The sequence below is a fragment of the Megascapheus bottae genome, chromosome 20 (assembly GCF_031878675.1).
Source record: "Megascapheus bottae isolate mThoBot1 chromosome 20, mThoBot2.hap1, whole genome shotgun sequence".
NCBI lineage: Eukaryota > Metazoa > Chordata > Mammalia > Rodentia > Geomyidae > Megascapheus > Megascapheus bottae.
In genome coordinates, this window is record NC_143528.1 from 3,945,049 (window position 1) to 3,964,508 (window position 19,460).

General features: G+C 40.9%; 1 protein-coding gene across 7 annotated transcripts in view; it reads right to left on the minus strand.

The window, feature by feature from the left end:
- Tacc1 (transforming acidic coiled-coil containing protein 1) overlaps positions 1-19,460 on the minus strand; it is a 106,178-nt gene that overhangs the window by 41,285 nt on the left and 45,433 nt on the right. The gene's annotated exons all lie outside the window — the stretch shown is intronic.

Consider the following 19,460-nt stretch of genomic DNA (forward strand, 5'->3'; position numbering starts at 1 on the left):
AGGATAGTGCTCAGGCCCTGAGTTCAAGCCCCAGGACTGGCCAAAACAAATAAACAAAAAACTTCCTGTTGCTTCAATCTCCTAGTTTACTAACTGCATTCACTCTTCCCACTGCAACGTTCTGCTATTCATAAATAAATACTGGTTTTTAGAGAATCTCTCTAAAATTTAGATTGACAACGCTGAGGACAACAAAATTAAGGAAAATGCACTGAGGGCTTTATGGGCTGGTAAATGTGCTACTTATTATGAATGCATCTAGATCATTTTATTTAATGTAAACAATAGCTTTGCCCAACATGCAAACTGTGCAACCCCAAAGCTTAGTTACTGAACCATATGTATGTTAGATCACCGCTTGACAGCTAGAATACAGAAGTTATCACTTAACCACGGGGAATTAATTCCCAAAACTCCAGTAGATGAGTGCAACCATGGAATGTACCAACCCTTATGATTGAATGCCTTTTCTTTCCTAAGTATTCACATATAATGTGACTGTTATGTGTGAAACATCAGTGTACTTTGCCCTATCACTTAAGAAGTTAAGGTCTACCTTTGCCATATCCAATTGCTAGCATTACTACTCTTAGGCCTTGGAGCCATTAGAAAGTAAAATAAAGATTACTGCAACTCAAGAGCTGTGATCTGGGAAGATCTGATAACCCACATGATAATTCAGTGATGCCAGGGTAGCTAATAAAGACAGGATTCACAACCTTGGACTGGGATGGCTTGAGATTTCTCTAAACTACTAGGAATGGTGCATAATTTAAAGTCCTGTTTATTTATAAAATTTTTCATTTAATATTTCTGAACAATGGTTGACTATAGGTTACTAAAACTAGAAAGTGAAATCACTACTAAGGGGTAGGACTCTGAATTCAATTAAAGCCTGAAATTCCTTATCTTAAAAAACAATCATTCACCAAAAAATGAATGTGCTAAAATAAAGGAGTTAAGACTGCCTGGAATTAAATTTAAAATTACTGTCACATTGGGGCCAAGAGTTTGGCCTAGTGGTTTGACTAGCATGCACGAAGACCTGGGTTCGATTCCTCAGTACTGCATACATAGAAAAAAGCTGAAAGTGGTGCTGAGGCTCAAGTGGTAGAGCTCTAGCTTTGAGAAAATCCAAGGACAGTATTCAAGCCCTGAGCTCAAGCCCAGGACTAGCAAAAAAATAATAATAATTAGAAGAAGAATAAAAATAAATTAAAAAAATAAAATTACTGTCACATCAGAGGACAAAATTAGAATTATATGGTCACATATTGAGAAAAGCTGGACACCTATGGCTCAAGTCTGTAATCCTAGCTACTCAGGAGGCTAAGTTCATTTGTCCTATCACTGAAGCACTTAAGACCTCTCTTTGCCATATCCAGTTACCAGCATCACTACTCATATAAGGCCTTAGTGGCATTATAAGGTAAAATAAAGATTACTGCAACTCAAGAGGATCTTGGCTGTGGATCATGGGTCAAAGCCAGCCAGGACAGACAAAGCCAACAGACCCTTATCTCCAATTGGTAAGCAAAAAGCCAGAACTGTAGGCATTGCTCCAGTGGTAAAGTTCCAGTTATGGATGGACAAAGCTAGGTGAGGAAAGAGAGGCCCAGAGTTCAAGCTCCAGTATCATCAGTGTGCACACACACACACATGCACACACACGCATACACACTATATACATGTACATACATATATAGTATATACGTATTTATATATGTAATCTGTAATATATTGCATTATTTTAGATTACATATTTACTATGTGTTATATAATATACATATATTTATATTATAAATGTAAATTTATATAATATAGCATTTATATGTACATATATACACACATATAATTTTAAAAAAGAAAAGCAGATTCCAACTTAATCTGGGAAAGAAAGGTAGATTCTGAGGTAGTATGAGAAAGAAAAAATTAACAGAACCAATAAAAACTGCAGTAGCTGCAGAAAAGCCAATGACTAACTTCTCAGAAGATTAAGAATAGTTTCCATACCAAGGGACATTCATGCCCCTGAGGCCTTTTCGAATGAATTCCTTCCTATATGCATAAAGAGCGATGCCTCAGTTAACAGAGAATATGTGCACTGGAGACTAGAGGAAATGAGCAACAGTACTAACTTTTGTGATCATCACTCTGGGAACTTTTTTACAAGTCACAGTTTAGCATTCTGAGCCTCAGTTTTCTCACTGATAAAAGTCTGAAATAAAAAGATCCACCAGTGATTGTATATAGAGATTCCCTTTTTGAATACTTGTTTGTTGAATACGTCATTTAAAATATGATGTAAAAATCAATGTTAATGAATTCTTTAATGAAAAAAAAGAAAAGATCCTTCAGGGGGCTGAGAATGTGGCTTGGTGGTAGAGTGTTTGCTTAGCATGCATGAAACCCTGGGTTCAATTCCTCAATACCACATACATAGAAAAGGCTGGAAGTAGCACTGTGGTAGAGTTTTAGCTTTGAGCATATAAGGAGGTTCAAGGATGGTATCCAGACCCAATGTTCAAGCCCAGGACAAGAAAAAACCAACAACAACAAACAAACAAACCTTCGGGGCTTTTTTACAGCCTTAAGAATCTAGAAATTGAAGATACATACAGTGATTAAATGGTGAATCTTTTCACATTAGAACCTTATAGGCATGTTTTCCAGATGGTAAACCTACCCACTTCATTCAGGATTCGCTGGGTCATTCAACAAATACATGAACGTTGTTTACACACTGGCTTCTATGCTAGGCCTTAATTAAGGATAAAATTAGCAAGCAAAAAACAAAGAAGGCACCTTTCTAATGAAGAAGACAGATATTAACTAAATAATGAATGTGAGAGGAAAGAAACTACAAAAACAGGGTTGCGAGTTTGGCCTAGTGGTAGAGTGCTTGCCTAGCATGAACAATGTCCAGAGTTCGATTCCTTGGTACCATATACATAGAAAAAGCCGGAAGTGGTGTTGTGGCTCAAGTGGTAGAGCTCTAGTCTTGAGAAAGCCCAAGGACAGTGCTTAGTCCTTGAGTCCTTTAACCAGCCCCAAGACTGGTTAAAAAAATTAAAAAAAAAAAGAAAGAAAGACAGACAGACAGACAGAAAGGAAGGAAGGAAGGAAGAAAGAAAAAAAGAAAGGGAAGAAAAGAAAAAAACAAACTACAAAATAGGCATCAGGCTTGCAAAATCCTGCAAGACTTGGCTTTATCCTTATAGCAATATAAAAATCCCTGAGTTTTTAAGCACTAAGTCATGCACAAAGAGTTGAAAGGGGTCAAAATGGAATAAATAAAATTACATTATTGTGCAGCTTTCAAGGAGGGTCAGTCTAATAAACAAAGAAGTCTTATAATATCTGAGAGAATAAATAGAGATAAGATCGGTAAGGTTTAAACATGGACTGGGTATGGGACTAAGTTTCAATGAGTGTTAACAATGATTGTTAAGTTTTTTGCTTTTGAAATCAGAACACAGTAGCACCATTCGATGACATTCAGGAAACACTAATGAAAGATCTTGGGAGCTCTTAAGAGAGGAGGAACCTGAGTTTGGCCCTGGACATGCTGACAGTTCTTTGAGAGTTATGAAGTGAAGATGCTGAGAGGCAATGTGGTCTGGGAATAATATATGGCCTAACCGAAGCTAGGGCAGTAGATGTGATGAGGGGTGGGAGGGTTGGGAAGGAAGGAGGGAAGGAAGAGAGGGGAAGGGGGGGGGACAGTCACAGTAGAAACAGTGGAGTTGTGGTTCAAAGTGGTAGAGTGTTAGCCTTGAGCTTTCAGAAAAGCTCAGAGAAAGTGCGCCCAGGCCTTGAGTTCAAGGCCCCATGATCTGCAGAGAGAGAGGCACACTGAGTACTACCTGACTACTACATAATTACAGGTGATCTCCATTCCACACCTGTATCTTTGAACCTTAACATAATTTAAATCCAAAATTTTTAAACAGAAGTCATCCTCTTCACTCAGTTTCTAAAGTAGCTGGGATTATTGGCATATACCTGTCTGGAAGACTTCTAGTTTTGCAAACTATTGGAAAGTGATCATACTTTTTAAAGTTTTGGGAGTTAGTGGTATGAGCTAAGTGGTAGATAGCTTAGCATGCATAAGGCTCTGTGTTCTATAGCCCCATCATAGACAAGGAAGAGAGGGAGGAAATAAAAAGTTTTAAAGGTTTTTTTGTCTTTTTTTTTTTTTTTTTTTTTTGGTCCGTCATGGGACTCTGGGCCTGGGTACTGTCCTTGAGCTCTTCAGCTCAAGGATGCCACCCTATACCTTGAGCCCAGTACCACTTCTGGTTTTCTAGTGGTTAATTGGAGATAAGAGTCTCTGGGACTTTTGTGCCTGGGCTCCAGGGCTTTGAACTGTGATCCTCAGATCTTAGCCTCCTAAGTAGTGAAGATTACAGATGTGAGACACTGAGCCTGGCTCTGGTTTCTTCTTCTTCTTCTTTTTTTTTAAGTCACTAATTTCTTTCCCATTTTCTGCTCCTTGTCATTAACTCCTAAATATTTACCTTTACCACTACCATCGCCTGGGCCCTTGGGCCCTCTCTCTCTGTCTTCTGCTCGAGAAAACTTCTGGAAAAAGACAAGACAGGGAGAGTAGTAGAGTGTAACTACTAGCTGGTAGAGCTACGCTTCTTCCTACAAGTCTCATTCTCATCTACTTTCTAGAGTTTTTTCCTATTCCCCAGACTCCTTTATCATCAGTCTTATACCTCCCAAAGAAAGGCATCTACTTTTTACCTCTCTCCTAGCAATATGACTCCAGCCCTAATCTGCTCACTTAAAAGTCTTCCTGATCACATACATTGAGATCCTCTCTCCCTGCCCATCTCCATCAGATGACTTTGCCAAGCCAAGAGTCTGACACTACAGAAAGATGGTACCTCTTAGTGACAGGGACAGAGGAAGAAAGAAGAGTGGTAAAGAAGGGCCTAAAAGAAGCACCTACTTCAATGAGTTGAGTTCTCATACCAGGCCTTCCCTAGCATTTGTCCTGAAACATTCAATGGACTATTAAGGAAAGACTATCCCCCTTCACTGCCAAACATCTTCCTCAGTCTGTACCTTAGGGGGCAGTCCCAAATACAGAATAGACCAAAGGGCTTAGTACAAAGCAGTCTCACTCCTATATGTTGCTAGTCTCATTATCTGTGTTCCCACATCTAGCAGTCAAGTGGCTGGGGATGCAGAGACTTCTCCAATGTTTGAGTGGGTGTCACCAAAGCCATATTGGCTACATCATAAAACATGCTGGCCTGCCATGAAAGAATGGCAAAGGAAAACAAACATCCTTCCTCTGGCTTCAGTCCTCAGTTTGAGCAGATGCTAAAGGAATCCTGCCAACAAGGCACCCTTCCCTAGTCATTTTATGGCTAACCCAGGGCAAGAGCAAGTAAATCAAATTTGCCTAGTCACTGTGGACCTCACTTCAGTCCAGTGTCTTCTCACCAATAAAAGGTCCTAACAGGGTGGAAGTGTGAGTAGAAGGTGATTATTTGTTCAAGTATACCAGTTTGGGAAGCTGTGAGAAATTGAAGGAAGAAAATAATAAGCAACACAACTTAAAAAGGAATGTTTGCCAAAGATTGTATTTGCATGTGCACTATCCATCGGCAAATGTCCCAGAACCAGCTGACCCACATACCTAGCTCTGTCCTATAAGCAACTTGGACGATCACACCACAAGTAACTTTCAAGCAAGTATAAAACACCAGCTCCAACCCTCCACCAATTCAGAGATTTAGGTTTAAGATGCCTGTCCTTGCTTCAAGTCTAAAGGCACTTTTATGTAACTAGCCTACCTTTATGCATCATTTCACTTATACAAAACCCTTCTTCCAGAACACTGAGTGCCTCTTTCCCTAGAATTGGATTCTGACAAGCACAGCATTGCTGGGGGGCTTGGTGACCACAGCTGGTTAGATCAGAGTAGGAGATGAATTCAAAGCACATACAGAAGAAATCCAAAAATAGAACACCATTTCCACTTCTGCCACATTAATGAAACTCTTCCTTTCAATAATCAGTCTTTAAATCTAAAAGATGGTATGAATAGCCCACTGCTCTTCAGCAGATGCCTTTGGTGCTTAGTCAAGATAGAAACTGTTCTCGTTGTTACAAAAAGTCTTCTTTCCATTTTAAAATATTTTTAAAAGAAAGGGCATGAGTGCAAAATTTGTAAGCATTGAGGTAAATGATATTAACTTTCTAGATTCTATATTGAAAATATTCTGGGTTAAAATACAAGTTTAGGGCTGACAATGTGGCTTAGGGATACACTGTTTGCTTAGAAAGCTTCAGTGAAGCCCTGGCTTTGATTCCTCAGTACCACATAAACAGAAAAAGCTAGAAGTGCTGCTGTGGCTTAAATGGTAGAGTGCTAGCTGAACATGGTGAGGCTCAGGGACAGAGCCCAGGACCTGAGTTCAAGCCCCAGACTGACTGGCAAAAAAAAAATTTAAAAAGGCAAGCTCATGAAAAGCCTTTCTCCCTGCCCCCTGCCCTGGTACTGGGACTTGAGCTCTGAGTCTGTACTCTTTTTTACATTTTTATTATTTTTAACTAGTTGTACAAAGAGCCTTCAACATGTTTATGAGTACAATGCATCTTTTTTTGTGGTGCTCTTTTTCTTTTTTCATTAATAATGAGTTTTTATATCGTATTTCATATGTCATATTCTACAAACAAGTATTCAAGAAAAGAATCTCTATATGCAATCACTGGCACATAAATTTAAGAACATAATTAAAATTAGGCTGAGTATATGTCATAGATACATATTGATCAATATATGTCTACAGAATATTTTTTTTTGAGGAACCTCCAAACTGCTTTCCAGAGTGGTGTCACTCATTTAATCTCCCTGACTTTTTTCTTTATTTCTTTTTTTGTCAGTCATGGGCTTGACCTGGGTGTGGGCACTGTCCCTGAGCTTTTCAGCTCAAGGCTACTGCCCTACCCCTTGAGCCACAGCACCACTTCCTGTTTTCTGGTGGTTAATTGGAGATAGGAGTCTCATGGACTTTTGAGCCTCGATCCTCAGATTTCAGCCTCCTGAGTAGTTAGGATTATAGGCATGAGCCACCAGTATCCAGCTTCTTCCTGGCTTTTTGATCAAGGCTGGAAAACTTCCACATAAACCACATTTCCACTTCCAGCATTTTACTAGTTAATTGTAAATAAAAGTCTTGGATTGTCTGCCCAGGCTTCCTTTGAACCACAATGCTCAGATCTCAGCCTCTTGAGTAGCTAGGGTTATAGGCATGAGATATTGGTGTCTGGCTTGAAAAGCCTTCTTAAAACTTCAGATAAAAGAAAATGTCATCACAAAATAATTTTGAAATTCAGAGAAGTACATTCAATCAGTAAGCATGAAAATCTATCTTGTGCACCCATTATATTTAGTGTAGATTATGTACAAATTGAAGTATGTAATCTGAGGGTAAGAACTGGAGAGGGAAAAGGGAGAATGATGGAGGGGTGATACTAATCAGGATGCATTGTACTCATTGCAGAATTACAACCTTTTTGTACAGTTACTACAATAAATGATTTTCTAATAAAAATAAAACTTAAAAATTGTAAAGAAAATTATGTTGTTGGTTGCTTTTATATGCATAATCTCATTTAAGAATAGATAAAAAAAAACACCTTTTGTAAAACAGCACATGTCTATTCTAACCCTATAAGTTTGACCTCATTCTCAAAGTTTGAGATTCTCTGTCTTCATTTCTTTCCAGGACCCTCATTCTGAACCCAATCGGCCACACCTTTTCACCCAATGCCAATGGGCACATTCGTAGAGTCTAGTTTAAAAGCATGTCATAGCTCAAACATGCTCGAGAGCCCCCAAATCATACTGAAGTCATTTTCATTAATATGATCTCTCTTCATTCATGACATGAACCTGAAAACTCAAAGGGATCAGAGCAAAGGAAGAAGGATCCCAGGGGAGAAGTTCAATGCAGATGGTATGACGAAGACATACCCACACCCACACCACTGAGAGGCAAGTATCTGACAGGATGAAATGAGAGGGCTAGGTTCTAGAAACAAATTTGAAGGACCATGCTTCTGGCCCCTTAGAGAATAAGGAATCCATATGAATAAGGAGGTCAGGGAATCTCCAAATGACTATTCCTACTTCATGGTTCTACTCTGCCCTCATGGGGGTGGGTGATCTCATTTACTTCCTTAGGTTATAATATATATCACATTAAACAAACTTCTGACTACAGAATAGGACCTAGTTACCAAGGCATTGGCCTGGATTATTAAGTATAGGTGTGTGCTACTGAGAGCCACATAAAAGACATGTAGAGGATGTCATGTAGACTAGCAAAGGCTGGCACTAACAGTGACCCTTTACAACATCAGCATAAATAATCCATTAAAGTGGTAGATTCAATCCAGATCTGAAGCCCCAAAAGACCAAATCGCAAGAGTGTTTTCCAAAATAATCATCCAACCTAGCCACCAAAGACCCATGTTGTAGCACACAGTATGCACAAAATAGTACACATGTTACAACACAGTTAAGGAGACAAGGCCCTACTCAAAACTCCTTTGGAAATAGTCAAATGGTGAATTGTAGCAAATATCTAGACCTTCTTATATGATTATCCCTCAGACGCTACCTTTTTACATAGAACACAGTACCATGGATTTCTCATACCAAAGTCATTATCCTGCAGCATCAGTTTCTCTCTCTAAATGAGTCACTTCCTTTTTGAGTCATATCTATAAGCATTACATAAAATGATTCTTTTTATTTAGAAATTACTATCTTTAGCTCGTGCCTGTAATCCTAGCTACTCAGGAGGTTGAGAGCTGAGGTCTGCGGTTCAAAGCTAGCCTAGCCATGAAAGTCTGTGAGACTCAACACCAATTAACCATCAGAAAATCAGAAGTGGTGCTGTGGCTCAAAGTGGTAGAGAGCTAGCTTTGAGCTGAAAGTTCAAGCCACATGACTAACACAAAAAAATAAAGTAAGTAAATGTGGCTAGGAGTGTGGTCTAGTGGTAGTGCTTGCCTAACAAGCATAAAGCCCTGGGCTCGATTCCTCAGTATCACATACACAGAAAAAGCTGGAAGTGGTGCTGTGGCTCAAGTGGCAGAGCACTAGCCTTGAGAACGCCTAAGGACAGTGCCCAGGCCCTGAGTTAGGCCCCAGGACTGGCAAATAACTTCAAAGCAAGCTGGTGCTGAGTAGGATAGCTCAGGTGTATAGCACTTGCTTACCATGTATGAGGCTCTAGGTTCCAACACCATAACCAAAACAACTAACAACAATCAACCAACCAACCAACCAATAAAATGATAAGAGGAGGTAGAGGTAAAATGAATGCCAGCGTACCTAAGGGATAGGGAGAATAGAAATCAATGTCACACTAAGCTCAGCATTTCCTTGGAGAAGAAAGCAGCTACTTAGCCAGCTAGGAACTGAATGGGGTCAGAGTCCTCCTGTGACCCTGGCAGAGTTCTGCAATGAAGGAAAGACTCATCCTTTCAACAAATAGTACTGGGGCAACTGGATATCCATATGTAAAAGAATGGAGTTGGGCTACTTTCTGGCCCAAATACAAAAATTAACTAAAAAACAATCACAATAACATAAAGTAAGTTAATTTTTTAAAAAATCATAGATCCGGACGGGAGTTTGGCCTAGTGGTAGAGTGCTTCCTTTGTACATGTACAAAGACCTGGGTTCGATTCCTCAGTACTACATACATACATAGGAAAAAAAAAACGGAAATGGTGCTGTGGCTCAAGTGGTAGAGCTCTAGCCTTGAAAAAGTCCAAGGACAGTGCTCAGGCCCTGAGCTCAAGACCAGGACTGGCAAAAAAAAAAAAAAATCACAGATCCAAATGTGTAAGTTCAAGTTTGCAAGAAGAAAATATAAGCTGGGTACTGGTGGCTTACACCTGTAATTCGGCTACTTAGGAGGCTAAGAACTAAGCTCATGGCTGAAAACCATTCTGGGCAGGAAATTCTGTGAGATTCTTACCTCCAAAAAACTACTCAGTAAAACACAGAAGAGGTGCTGTAGCTCAAGTCATAGAATATTAGCCTTGAAAACAAAGAGGGTCAGGGACAGCACCTAGGACCTGAGTTCAGGCTTCAGGACCAAAAGAAAAAAGAAAACACAGAAGTAAAATTTTATGACTGTGGATTAAGGTTAAAAAAAATTTTTTTTTGCCAGTCCTGGGGCTTGAACTCAGGGCCTGGGCACTGTCCTTGGACACTTTTTGCTCAAGGCTAGTGCTCTGCCACTTGAGCCACAGTGCCACTTCCAGCCTTTTCTGTGTGTATAGTTCCAGGGAGTCAAACCTAGGAATTTGTGCATTCTAGGCAAGCACTCTACCACCAGGCTATGCTGTCAAGGTAAAATATTCTTAGATATGATGCCAAAGGCATAAGATACATACACACACACACACACACACACACACACACACACACCCTCACAAACACACGAGGAGGGGGGAGCGTGCTTCATCAAAATTAAAACTTTTTTTTTTGCCAGTCCTGGGGCTTGAACTCAAGGCCTACTCACTGTCCTTGCTTGAACTTTCTGCTTTCTCAAGGATAGCAGTCTACCACTTGAGCACCACTTCTGGCTTTTTCTATGTATGTGGTACCAAGGAATAGAACAAGCACTCTACCACCAGGCCACACCCCCAGCCCCCAAATTAAAACCTTTTGTATTTTAATAATAGTACCATCAAGAAACTGAAAAGAACCCATAGAATGTAAGAAAATATAATTACATAAGGAATTCGTATCTAGAATGCATACAGCACTACAACTCAATAATGAAAAGATAGACAACTCAATTAAAAAGTAGGAAAGAATATGAAGAGAAATTTCTCTAGAGAATATAAGAATATGTAGAGCTGAGAGCACATAGCTAGCTCAGTTGTCGACTGCTTGTCTGGCATTCATAAAACTATGCTCAATCTAATAGATGACAGATAGATTGATAAACAGATAGGTAAGAGAGTAACATTAAGAATATTCAGTAAGTAAATGAAAAAGAGGCAGCCAAGTGCCGGTAGCTCATGCCTGTAATCCTAGCTAGTCAGGAGGCTGAGATCTAAGGATCACAGTTCAAAGCCAGCATGGGCATGAACATCTATGAGAATCTTATCCCCAGTAACCATCAGCAAACAGGAAGTGGAGCTGTGGCTCAAATGGTAGAGCTGAAAAGCTCAGGGACAGTGACCAGGCCCAGAGTTCAAGCTCCATGACCAATGAAAGAAAGAAGGAGAGAAAGAGAGAGAGAGAGAGAGAGAGAGAGAGAGAGAGAGCGCACGCAAAAGAGAGAGAGAGAGAGAGGGAGGGAGGGAGGGAGGGAGGGAGGGAGGAAGGAGAAGAGAAGAGAAGAGAAGAGAAGAGAAGAGAAGAGAAGAGAAGAGAAGAGAAGAGAAGAGAAGAGAAGAGAGGGAGAGTTCAGCAACATTAGCCATTAGGGAAATGTAAGACAAAATTAATATAAGATACTACTTTCACATCTACTATAATGGCTACAATCAAATGGACAGATAAAAACAAGTATAGAAGGGACACAGAGAAATTGGAACCCTCGTACTCTGACAGGAATTTAAAATGGTATGGCCACTTTGGAAAACAGTTTGGCCATTCCAGAAAATATCAGATATAAAGTTATCATGTAACTGAGAAATTCTACTCATAGGAATATACCCAAGAGAGATGAAAGTATACCTATGTCCATGAATACAAATGTTTATAGCAGCATTATTCATAACTGCTTAATGGAAATAGCCCACATCTCTATCAACTGATGAATATTATCAATATAATAAAAAAAGAAGTACTGGTCCTTGTTACAATATAACTGAATCTCATAAGTGGACAAAAGAGCATATAATGTATGATTCTGTTATATTATTCCAATGTTCAGAATAAGTAAATCTACTGAGATGCAAAACAGATTATGTAGGCCAGGATGGGAAAGAAATGATATATGGTTGCTAATAGGTATAATAGGTATATTATAAAATTTAGATTGCTAATGCTATTTAACTGCACACTTTTAATGGGTAAACTATATGACAAGAGAACTTTATCTCAGCAAAACTGCTAAACTAAAATATACTGAGCTGAGTGCCAGTGGCGCATGCCTGCAATCCTACTGAGGTGGCTGAAAACTAGAGGATAATAGTTTGGAAACAATCTGAGTAGGAATGTCCTGCAACTTTCCTGGACTAGAAGCATGGCTTAGTTGCTACAGTACCAGTTACGAGTGAAAAAGCCAGGTACCATCAATCAGTCAATCAGGCTCAGATCATACAGCAAAGGATCTGAAGCAGGGCCTTTGACTCCTAGCACAACATTTAACTGTTTCTCCGACTTAAGATTTCAGACAACGCTTTAAGTAGTCTCGTGTGCCACTTGTGGGAACACACACTTGTGAGAGGCGACAGATCTCACCATCACATCAGTGGGTTTTAAATTCCTTTTCAGGAGGCCCATATTGTGCTAGATAAACTCTATTTACAGAAGAGGTGGAAAATGACACCCTCTCTTCTACAACAGACATAACTAAGCACATGAAACACCCTAGAAATGTGACATCTGTTCACACCAAAGGCCTTCAATTTTTTTAGAATATATTTTTGGAGTAAGGGCTTTTTTTTTCCTTTTTTTTGGAGACAGGGTATCATTATGTAGTCAAAGCTGCCCTTAATCCTCCTGTCTCAGTCTCCCAAGTGCTGGGATTATAAATTTGTACCACCATCCTAGTTTGAAGGAGTGGCTTTAATACTAATTTTCTTAAAAGAGAAAACTATTTTTTTTGTTTTTTGGGTTTTTTGGGGGGGGTTGGTTGGTCATGGGGCTTAGACTCTGGGCCTGGGTGCTGTCCCTGAACTCTTCAGCTCAAGGTTACTGTCTTATCCCTTTGAGCCACAGGGCCACTTCCACTTTTCTAGTGGTTAATTGGAGATAATAGTCCCATGGTATTTAGTGCAGGGCTGGCTTTGAACCTTGATCCTCAGATCTCAGCATCCTGAGTAGCTCAGCTTGCCCAGCTGCTAACACTTCCTAGGGTGCTATGGACAATGGCCTAGAAACCCAGGCTGCTCCCTCCACACTCTGGACCCCACAGTGGGGGGAGGTGGGGGGGAGTGGGGGGTGGGGGTTTTGGCTTCTCCATTTTTTCTTTTGTACTCCCCAGGCAGAAACTGGGTGGCCCTAAAGCATTTATACTCATTCAGTGCCTGCAGAGCAACACCTGACACATTAACAACTCCCTTCTCACTTGGTTACCTTTCTCATACAGAAAAAAAAAAACAAAACCATCATACTACTGAGTAAATGATGAAGCTGGTCCCTCTGTAGTAAGAGCTGTGGAGAGGACTAACATTTATTCTCCATCTGAGGACCCTCTCTCTCGGCAGGCCCACTCAGCCTGGCCCTGCCCTCCTGGCCCTCTTCCTCCATGCTGAATCAAAGGCTTGGGAGGGAAATAAATGGGACTCTGTTAGAAACTACCCTTTTTGCTCAAGTAGTCAGATCTGAGGAGACTGCTAATAAGATATGCATTAGCATTTAGGCAAGTGTCCAAAACTCAAGGGGGGGGATTATTTTTTCCAGTTTCATGTTGCCCCAAGTTCCCGGTCCATTTGACTTCCCTAAAGTTGCAATGCATTTTAAATATATACATGTTCTTAAAAACTATTCCATCACAATAATCAGCCTTAAAATGAAGGTGACACTGCCCAGGGATGGACACCCAACTACCTGTGAAGGCTTTTCCCTGGCATGCTGGGTAAAGATGGCAAAGGGGCTGGGGATGTGGCTTATTGGTAGAGTGCTTGCCTAGAACGCATGAAAGCCTGGGTTCCATTCTACAGTAAACCAAAAAAGCCAGAAGTGACCCTGTGGCTCAAGTGGTAGAGTGCAAGTCTTGAGCAAAAGAAGCTCAGGGACAGTGCCTAGGCTCTGAGTTCAAGCCAAGCATTGATTTAAAATAACCATAAAAAAGCTGGGGAATATTACAGAGCTCCCATTTCCATGACAACCAGTGAGACTCAGGCCACCCAGACACATGGGGGTAAGGGAGAAACAGATGCAAGGCAGAGTATCTTCTAAGGTCTACCCAACACCAACACACACACACACACACACACACACACACACACACACACACACACACACACCCCACACACAGCCAACAGAACAATATATTCCAAATCCCCTCCATAAAAACACCAAACAAATGTCAGGCTTGATGGCAGAGAACTATAATCCCAGCGGTGTGAGACAATGCCCAGGCTACACAGCTATACCTTGTATCAAAACAAAAGCAAAACAACAACAACAAAAAAAACCCTACATCAATACCAGACAAGAGAAAACTATCTAGGATCTAAGGATGGGCAAGTTTAAAGACAGGATCAGCTTCCAGGCTGGTCTACTGATTTAACCTTAAAGGCTCACTTTAAAACTGAAGCCTGGGGGGTTGGGGGGCTGGGAATGTGAAATGTGGAAGAGTGCTTGCCTAGCATGCATGAAGCCCTGGGTTTGATTCCTCAGCATCACATAAATAGAAAAGGCTAGAAGTGGTGCTGTGGCTCAAGTGGTAGAGTGCTAGCCTTGAGCAAAAGAAGCTCAGGGACAGAGCCCAGACCCTGAGTGTAAGCCCCAGAACTGGCACCAAAAATGAAAAAAACAAAAAAACCCGAAAAGCTAAAGCCAGCCATGCAAGGTAGGAAACACATATAATCCCAGTTCACTGAAGGCTGAGACAGGAAAGTCCTTAATTCAAGGCCAGTTAGTCTTAAATACACATATCCCTTCTAAAGCATTACTGATTTAAAAAGATAACAAACTAGGGTAAGACTGTTCAAAAAGAAACATACTTAATACCTGGCTTATGTAACCGAAAGCCCTCTGTAAATCACCTTTGGAGCTGAGAATGTGGCTTAGTGATACAGTGCTTGCCTAGCATGCATGAAGCCCTGGGTTCCATTCCACAGTACCACACAAACATAAAAAGCTGGAACTGGCACTGTGGCTCAAATGATAGTGCCTAGCCTTGTGCAAAAGAAGCTTAGGGTCAGTGCCCAAGCCCTGAATTCAAGCCCAAGACTAGCAAAAAAAAAGAAAAAAAAAAAAGAGCTGGGCATCTGGCCTAGTGGTAGAGTCCTTGCCTAGCTTGCATGAAGACCAGGTTCAATTCCTCGGTACCACATACATAGAAAAAGCCAGAAGTGGTGCTGTGGCTCAAGGGGCAGAGCTTTAGCCTTGAGAAAGCCCATGGACAGTATACAGGTTGCCCTGAGTTCAAGCCCCAGGACTGGCAAAAAAAAAATCTTAAGAAGAAACAACAAACTAAGACTCTGGAAATAAAAATCAATCTAAAGGTTGCTGGGCACTAGTGGCTCACATCTGCAATCCTAACTACTCAGGAAGCTAAGATCTGAGTGAGGATAATGGTTCAAAGCCAGCCCCAGAACAAAAGTCCGGAGACTCTTATCTCCAATTAACCATCAGAAAACTGGAAGTGCCGCTATGGCTGTAAGTGGTAGAGCGTTAGCCTTGAATTGAATTCAGGGACAGTGTCCCAGCCCAGAGTTCAAGTCCACAACCAACAACAACAAAAAGTAATCTAGAAATCTACTTGATTTTAACTAAAAAACTTGTTGCTACAGATGAAGATAGCACTTAAATTTCCCAAACAGTACTTTATTTCATTAAAGAAACCCAGAGGTTGGGTCTGTAGTTCAGTTTATGAAATGTGCTTATCAGCATGCATCAGGTCTTGGTTTCAATTCTAAGTATCAAAAAGTAAAATAAGCTGGGTACCAATGGCTCACACCTAGGATCTGGGTTTGAAGTCAGTCCAGGCAGGAAAGTCTGTGAGACTTTTCAATTAACCACCAGAAAACTGGAAGTGGCACTGTGCTTAAAGTGGTAAAGCACTAGCCCTGAGCAAAGAAAACCCTCAGAAACAGGAGCCGGTAGTGTGGCCTACTGGTAGTGTGCTCACCTAGCATGCATGAAGCCCTGGGTTCGATTCCCTGTAACCACATATACAGAAAAGGCTAGAAGTGGTGCTGTGGCTCAAGTGGCAGAGCACTAGCCTTGAACAAAAAGTGCCAGGCCCTGAGTTCAAGTCCCAGGACTGGCAGAGAAAAAAAAAAGCTCAGAGACCTTAAGTCCAAGCTCCAGGACCAACATACACTAAACAAACAAACAAACAAACAAAATAAATGCATGCATACATACATTCACACATATATACATACATACAAACAATAAATTAAATAGAAGGAAAGAAAGTAAAATAAAATAAAAATGGACCAAAACTGTATCCTTTGAAGGCCAAGGTTCTAAGGAAAGAAGGTAGGGCCCATCAATCAATCCTGGCTTCCTAGGAAACCAAAGCCGCCTCCAGAGAAGCCATGTCCAGTAATGAGTATGCCTTCTCTAACTTATAAGTTACCTATTGCTTCTGGAACCTTCTAGATTTGCTGAAGTGTATTTTTCATGTGGTAGAGGTCCCCTACCATGGAGGGAATCAGAAGCCCCCTCCCCACAGGACTTCTTTATGGCAAACTCACCCCACAGGAAGAGCAAGGGGAGAAAGCACATATATGATAACAGAGGAGACTCCTTTGCAGAGATCTAAAATTGTGTAACTTCAATCTGTTGCTGCCAAACAACCATAATGTGCAATCTCTTCAGAAATAATTACTGAAGGATTCAAAAATGCCAACTGCCTCTCTCAAAAAGTAGCAACCACCCACACAGCTGGGAAGCTAGTGCTAGATAAAAAGAGAAACAAATGTTCAGCAAGAGACAAGTCTCCAAAGAGACAGCAGCCAGTACACTGGCTGTAAGCAGGACAACCCTGGTTGAGGACCCCATCATTTCTTCTGCCACTTCTGCTCTTGCACTCTAGGAAAAGAGCCACAGGAAGGCAATGAAGAAGTGTGGAAGAGATAGAGAAGTGGCAAATGTCTGTGCACAATGCATTAATACTTTTGGTGCTAGTGCTGGGTTTTTTTTTTTTTTTTACGTAATGAAGGAAGATGGGTGTAGTGGATCATGCCTATAATCCTAGCTAATTCAGAAGCAGAGTTTGGGAGGAATCTGAGGCCAGCCCAGGCAAAATAGGGAAGAGAAAAGGGAGGGAAGGGAAAAGAAAGGGAAAGGAAGGGAAGAAATACAAAAAGATCTGTGGTAGTCAATGTCCAGAATGGCTCCCAACAAGTTTACTTCCTGGCATTCATTCCTTGGACTGACCTGTGGTTACAAGTAACAATGTGAATTTTGAGGCTAAATCACAAAAGACAATGCAGCTGGTAACTTGCTTGGGTCTTGGATCACTCACTGAAGGGGGGGTGGAGAAGACAGGCACTGTACTATGAGCATCCCAGGAGAGTGGTTCCTGAGCTTCCGCCCAACTGGCCAGGCAAATGAGTGTGCCACATTACAAAAATCCTCTAATCTCAGTCAAGTCTTCAAATTACTGGAGCCTAAGCCAAGTTCTTGACTGCATTCTCACAAGTGATCTCAGCCAGACCACTTCAAAAGGTTGCTCCCAAATTCCACACTGACAAAAAACTATGTTAAATAGATGCTTACTTTGTTTTTGTATTTTCCATTTCCTGGAAGATGCTTACTATTTTAAGCCAGATTTTGGAGGTAATATGTTATGTGCCAAGAATTCACCAATACAAGATTTTTTTTGGGGGGGGGGTGAGTGGAGGGTGGTGCTGTATGCTCTGGGACTTGAACTTCAGGGACTGAGTGTTGTCCCTGAGCTTTTTTGCTCAAGACTAGTGCTCTACCACTTGAGCCACAGCTCCACTTTCTGCTTTTTGGTGGTTAACTGGAAATAAGAGTCTCAAAAACATTCCTGCCCAAGTTGGCTTGGAACCACAATTCTCAGATATCAGCCTCCTAAGTAGCTAGAACCACAGGTGTGCCAGCTTATGAGACTCTTTAAAAACTCCTCTTGGAGCTGGGGATATGGTTCAGTGGTAGAGCAATGGTCTAGCAGGGTGGAGGCTCCCATACAATCATAAGACTTCAAAACAAAAGCTAAAAGAATATTTTCCTTCTACTTGAAAATCGCAGAGGCTTCATATATCTCCACTCACCCGAACATGATTGAGGCAGAGAAGGAAAGCAAAACTACCTCATATGCCATCCCCTCTTTATTTTTCATTGATGAGCTGAAGCTAAACATTAAAGAAGCAAACTGTTTTCAATGCAAGGGAACTTTTTATCCAGTCATGGTTTTCACTTCTGGCTATTATCTATATCTAAATGGAACTTCTGATGTTCAGAATTTCTAAATATATTTTATCTGTTCAGGCCAAGTTAACACATGGGGTAGATATATCTCCAGTTGTGTTTTTAACTGTCACCTAGAAGAAAGCTTTCTCCATCACATATCCTATTCCAGTAACGTTTTAAAAACTTCTACTTCTAAGCTTTCTCATCAGATAGTGAGGGCAGAAATTCAAAAATTCCCTAGAGAAAAAGTATGTAAAACATGTTCCAAAGGGCCTTTCATCTGTAATGTTTAAAGATGAATTCAACATCCACATCTACTACTAGCAATAATGGCTCTGACTCTGATTATATAGCTTGTGAAATAGTATTTATGGGTGTCCTGTCTCATAGCATCATAGTTATAATCAAATTCTGTAAACAAAACCTGTTCCCAAACACCTATCAGAAAAAGAAAATTCAGCAGCAGTGGCCAATGGACATGGTAGCTCACGCCTGTAATCCTAGCTACTCTGTAGGCTGAGATCTGAGGATCAAGATTCAAAGCCAGCCCAGGCACAAAAGGACCTGAGACTCTTATCTCCAATTAACCTCTAGAAAATGGGAAGTGGGGTTTGGCTCAAGGGTAGCGTGGTAGCCTTGAGCTGAAGAGCTCTGGGACAGCACCTAGGCTGAGCTCAAGCCCTGTGACCCACCCCACACAAAAAAAGGAAAGAAAAGAAAATTCATGGTCAGTCATTTGTTAAACCTCACTTAAAAATCATTTGTAGCCAGGCATCAGTGGCACATACCTATAATCCTAGCTACTCAGTAGGCTGAGATCTGAGATTAGCAGTTCAAAGCCAGCCTGAACAAGAAAGTCAGTGATACTCTTAGCTCCAATTAATCACCAAAAAGCTGGTGGTGAAGCTATGGTCAAGGAGTAGAGAATTACCCTTGAGCAAAAAGAGCTCAGACAGCACCCAGGCCCTGAGTTCAAGCCCCAGGACCATTGAAAAAAAAATCACTTGTTAAATTTCTAATGATGATATAGAAAGTAGCTACTTGACCCAAGTGTGGGTAACACATGCTCCTAATTCCAGCACCTAGGAAGCTGAGGAAGGATTTAGAAGAGGTTAGCCTGTGCTACACAGTGATATTCAGCCCCAACAACAGCCAGGAGCCAGTGGTTCCTGCC